The following is a 6,000-nucleotide window of genomic DNA, read 5'->3' on the forward strand; positions in this document are numbered from 1 at the left end:
CTGCTCCGGCTGCGGGAAGAAAGGACACTGTCAGCGCCTGCAAAGGTAAAACCGCTAACGCCAGCAGCGCCGCGTGCAAACCGTGGGGGCAGCCATCTTGTCCGCCATCTTGGGCTCCCCCAGCCGCGTGGGGATCGGGATCATGGGTGTCGCCATTTTGTCCGCCATCTTGGACGCCTCCAACTTCAATCACGGGGGACCCGGACTCGACCACCGCCTCATCTGACGACCACATCGACTCGCTTGACCATACGCTGGCTTCCGTGACGCTGGACCAATCTCTCCCTCATCAACTGTCCAGGTCCATGATGGACATTATGGTAAACGGCCACGCCACTACCTGCCTTTTTGACAGCGGGAGCACGGAGAGCTTTATCCACCCCGACACGGTGCGCAGTTACTCTCTCCAGGTCCTGCCGACGCGCCATCGGATCTCTATGGCTTCCAAAGCCCAGTCAGCGGACGTCGGTGGCTACTGTGTAATGACCCTTTGAGTATGGGGCACAGAATACGAAAATTTTAAACTTCTAGTCCTGCCCCATCTCTGCGCTGCCGTTCTACTGGGGTTGGATTTTCAGTGCCACCTTACAAGTGTCGCATTGGCGTATGACGGACCCCTCCCCCCACTCACAGTCTGCAGCCAGCAGCTTTTAAATCACCCGCCGCGCACCATTTGCAGCCTCTCCACCCTTAAAGTCTCCCCCCCCCCCCTCCTTGTTCGCTAACCTCACCCGCGACTGTAAGCCCATCGCTACCAAAAGCAGGCGTTAAAGTGCCGGGGATAGGAGCTTCATTAAATCCGAGGTAGCGAGACTCCTGAAGGAAGGGATTATTGAGAGTAGCACCAGCCCATGGCGAGCACAAGTGGTGGTAGTGAAGACTGGCGGAAAACAGCGCCTAGTTATTGACTACAGCCAGACGATCAATCGCTACACCCAGTTGGATGCATACCCACTCCCCCACATATCTGACATGGTCAATCAGATAGCACAATACCGGGTGTTCTCAACGATTGATCTGAAGTCGGCATACCACCAGCTCCCCATCAGGGCTGAGGACTGCCAGTACACAGATTTTGAAGCTGACGGTCGTCTCTACCACTTCCTCAGAGATCCCTTCGGCGTCACCAATGGGGTTTCAGTCTTCCAACAGGAGATGGACCGGATGGTTGACCAGAACGCGCTCCAGGCCACTTTCCCCTATCTAGACAACGTCGCCATCTGCGGCCACGACCAGCAGGCCCATGATGTTAACCTAGAGAAATTCCTCCGTACGGCCTAGTGGCTGAATCTAACATACAACAAGGACAAATGTATGTTTCGTACCACGCGCCTTGCCATTCTTGGCTGCGTAGTGGAGAATGGAGTCATCGGCCCCGACCCCGACAGACTGCGCCCCCTTATGGAGCTCCCCCTCCCCCACTGCCAAAAAGCACTGAAGAGATGCCTAGGGTTTTTCTCGTACTATGCTCAGTGAGTGCCCAACTATGCGGACAAAGCCAGACCCCTCATCAAGTCCGCCTCCTTCCCCCTGACAGCAGAGGCATATGCAGCCTTCACTCTCGTAAAAAGAGATATTGCGAAGGCCACAATGCACGCAGTGGATGAGTCCATCCCTTTCCAAGTGGAGAGCGACGCATCTGACTTGGCCCTAGCTGCAACCCTTAACCAGGCGGGGAGACCCGTGGCCTTTTTCTCGAGGACCCTCCAGGGCCCCGAGATTCGACACTCCTCTGTCGAACAGGAGGCTCAGGCCATTGTGGAAGCTGTGCGACATTGGAGGCATTACCTGGCCGGAAAACGATTTACCCTGCTCACTGACCAGCGTTCAGTAGCTTTTATGTTTCATAATAAGCAGAGGGGCAAAATCAAGAATGACAAGATCTTGAGGTGGAGAATCGAACTCTCCACCTACAATTACGATATCTTGTACCGGCCCGGGAAACTCAATGAGCCCCCAGATGCCCTATCACGTGGTACATGCGCCAACGCGCAGGTTGATAGACTGAAGACCCTCCGCAATGACCTCTGCCACCTGGGGGTCACCAGGTTCTTCCATTTCATCAAATCCCGTAACCTGCCCTACTCCATCGAGGAGGTCAGGACCATGACCAGGAACTGCCAAATCTGTGCCGACTGCAAACCGCATTTTTATAGGCCAGACAGAGCAAGCCTGATCAAGGCCACTCGCCCCTTCGAGCGGCTGAGCGGCGATTTTAAAGGGCCCCTCCCCTCCTCTGACCGCAATGTGTACTTCCTCAATATAATTGACGAGTACTCCCGTTTCCCGTTTGCCATCCCTTGCTCAGACATGACCAGTACCATGGTCATTAAATGTCTGAATGACCTCTTCGCCTTGTTCGGTTTCCCTAGCTATATTCATAGCGACAGGGGCTCATCCTTTATGAGCGACGAACTTCGTCAGTACTTGCTCGCGAGAGGTATTGCTACAAGCAGGACCACCAGCTACAACCCCCGGGGGAATGGCCAGGTGGAAAGAGAGAATGCGACGGTCTGGAAGGCAGTCCTTTTAAACTTGAAATCTAAGGGCCTTCCGACCTCTCGCTGGCAGGAGGTCCTCCCTGCGGCACTCCATTCCATTCGGTCACTGCTTTGTACAGCCACCAATGCCACCCCTCATGAGAGAATGTTCTCCTTCCCCAGGAAGTCCACATCGGGGATCTTGTTACTGACATGGCTGACTTCTCCAGGACCCGTCCTACTGCGGAAGTACGTGAGGTCCCATAAGACGGACCCCCTGGTCGAGAGGGTGAGCCTCCTCCACGCCAACCCTCAGTATGCTTACGTGGTGTACCCGGACGGGCGGGAGGACACAGTCTCCATACGAGACCTCGCACCTTCGGGTGCTCCCGAAACACTTCCTTCGCCACCCACCACTACCCACGCCTACCCCCAGTATGCTTACGTAGCGTACCCGGACGGGCGGGAGGACACAGTCTCCACACGAGACCTCACACCTTCGGGTGCCCCTGAGACACCACCATCGCCACCCACCACTACCCACACCCCGACCCCTGTAGACGGCATGCCGCAGCCCCAGGACCCGCCATTGACTACACAACCTCTCAACGAGACGCCAGGTTCAGCGTTGGATGCTGCACCATCACCGCCGCTGCTACGACGATCAGGACGGCATACAAGGCCACCTGATAGACTTAATTACACGAACTTTTAGTTTACAAGAACTTTTAGTACACTTCACCCCGCCGGACTCAATTTTAAACAAGGGGTGAATGTGGTAAACCACTGGTTGTTGTTGTTGCACACTGTTGTGCCTATGCATGCCTCAGCTGACTCCGCCCCTGGCTCCACCCACATGCCCGGGTATAAAGGTGACTGCTCTGCAGCCCCCTGCCCTTTTGGATACCAGGCAACCACGAGAGGCATGCTCTGTTCTTTGCTAATAAAAGCCTATTAATTAACTCTCTGTCTTTTATGAGGAATTGATAGCACATCAGAGGGTAACCCAAATGGTCTGGTAATCTTCTTTGGCAATTACATTATGTAATTTGAGACAGCTTAGTCTCTTGTTTCCGGAGTCGCTATCACTCTTCTGGTCTTCGGAGCTACTGTCCGTCATCATTTGTACCTTTCTGTACTTTTCCTTATTGATTTTTTTTCTGTCAGTGGATTTTTTGTTTCCAGATCGGCATACACGTGCAATGTGTCCCATCTTTCCGCATTGCCTGCATGCTTTGTCCTTGAACCAGCAGTCCCTCTGGTCATGGGTGAATCTGCCGCAGTGATAACATCTCTCTCAACCCTGTGTCATTTCATGGGTGCCGAAGTCCTGTGGCTTTTGCTGTATCTCTGCAGCTCCTCTTGCTGCTGCTTCGTATGATACAGCCACACTGAAAGCCTTGTCCAGTGTTAAATCTTTCTCAGAAAGTAGCCTTTTCTCTGTTCCTTCACTTAGGAGACCGCAGACGAATTTGTCTCGAAGAGAATCTGCCAGTCCTGCTCCGAATTGGCAGTGCTTTGACAGCTTTCTTAATTCGGTGAGGTAATCAGCGTTACTTTCATTCTTGTGCTGATTCCTCCTGAAGAATTTGAATCGTTCCGCTATCAGCAGCGGTGTTGGGTTTAAGTGCTCCTGTAGGGTATCAACAATCTCCTTAAAATTCTTGTCCATTGGTTTGGCTGGAGTGATTAAGTTTCGTAACAGCCCGTATGTCCTTGCGCCCATTAGATTTAGAAGTACCGATGCCTTTTTATCATCCTCTCTTTCATTCGCTGTGCAATATACCTCCACTCTTTCCACATATGTGGTCCGATCCTCTACATCACTATCGAAAGCAGTAATATTGCCAGTCTTGGGCATCCTGAAAAAAAAATGGCGCCTCCCGCGCTTTCCTTTCTTCCCTGCCGAGAAAAAATGGCGCCTCCCGCGCTTTCCCGCCGCTGTCGCTGCTGACAACGCTGTTCTCCGCGGTTTTTATTTATACAGATATTTTTAATAGTCGGAGACTCATTCCCGCCGGACTCGCTGGGACTTTTCCCTCCCTCTGCCTGGTCCGAACGCCGACCTGCTTTGCAGAGCTGGCCGTCTCCCGAGTGCTCCACCCTTCGTCTCTGTTTGCCTCCGCCTTCGCTGCTCGGCCCCGCTGCAGAGTCAGCCGATCGAGCCCCAGCCCGCCACCCAGGAAGGATTATTGCAGTACCTGCCACCAGCCCGGCTAGCTGGTGAAACCACAGTTTTTTCTTTTTTTTTTCTTCGACCTTCATCTGAGGAATTGATCTCCTTGAGGTGCTGCCGAATTGCAGGTAAGTCCGTTTCCAATTCGTCGCCACTGTTGTATCCGTATGTTAATGGAGACACAGAATGCAGGAGTTGGTTTAACAGGTGTTTACTGGACAAAGTCTGGAGGTGAACTAACAGATACAAGACACTATACAGGCTTATATAGCCCGAGTGGCCACTACCGGCATTACAGTACACGGGCTCTTAAAGGCACATACACCACAATTTTGATCCTAACATTCACAGTCTTTTGAGGGAGAGAGTTCCAGATTTCCACAACCCGTTCTGTGAATGAACAAAAAATAAAGAATTAAGTATTCGGGGATAGTAGACAGGAAGGATGTGATGTGGCCCTGGATGTCAAAGACACCCAGGAGATTAAAGATGTTCATCCCATGGGTAGTGCAAAGTTACCCCATTAACTACACACCGTCAGATCAGAATAAGACGGCAGGCATTTTACTCTGTGAAGAGATGAGAAGGGAATGGGAAAGCAGGTTATGTTAATGTCTCCTTCAACCAACCAAGTGGATACCAAAGTGGTTCAGAATCTAGTTTGATAAATATAATGCATAACTGCTTCACGGCCCATTGCATTAGCGAAGCCACGGGAGGCAATCTAAATTTTGACTTGATGATGGGTAGTGACTGAGGAGACTTTGGAGCAGTGGCCATAGAATGAACCAGTTTCACATAATCTGGGATTGAGAAATGCCCAGGAGCAGCAGCCATGGAAGTAATTTTTAAAAACTTAAACTCCTCCCTCGTTGCATTTAAGAGACCAAAGTTACCGTGTTACCGTGAGCAAGGTGAATGCGTCCTGCTCATTCAATCCCATCTCTATGTATGGTAACCTGTGCTGAGCTTAGAATCATAGAACCTTACAGCACAGGAGGAGGCCATTTGGCCTGTTATGCCTGTGCTGGCTCTTTGAAAGAGTTGTCCAATTTATTCCCACACCCCAGCTTTTCCCCATAACCCTGAAAATGAGGCCTCTTCAAGTACATGTCCAATTGCCTTTTGAAAGTTCCTATGGAATCTGCTTCCTCCAGCCTGTCAGGTCGTGTGTCCCAGATCTTAACAACCCTCCGTCTGTAAACATTTCTCCTCATTTCACCTCTAGTTCCTTTGCCAGTTATTTTAAATCTATGACATCTGGTTACTGACCCACTTGCCAGAGGAGACAGTTTCTCCCTTATTTGCTCCATCAAAACTACACATAATTGTGAAAACCTCAAT

The sequence above is a fragment of the Somniosus microcephalus genome, unplaced genomic scaffold, assembly GCF_052327205.1.
Source record: "Somniosus microcephalus isolate GS21.2 unplaced genomic scaffold, FLI_Smic_1.0 unresolved_chr1, whole genome shotgun sequence".
Taxonomy (NCBI): domain Eukaryota; kingdom Metazoa; phylum Chordata; class Chondrichthyes; order Squaliformes; family Somniosidae; genus Somniosus; species Somniosus microcephalus.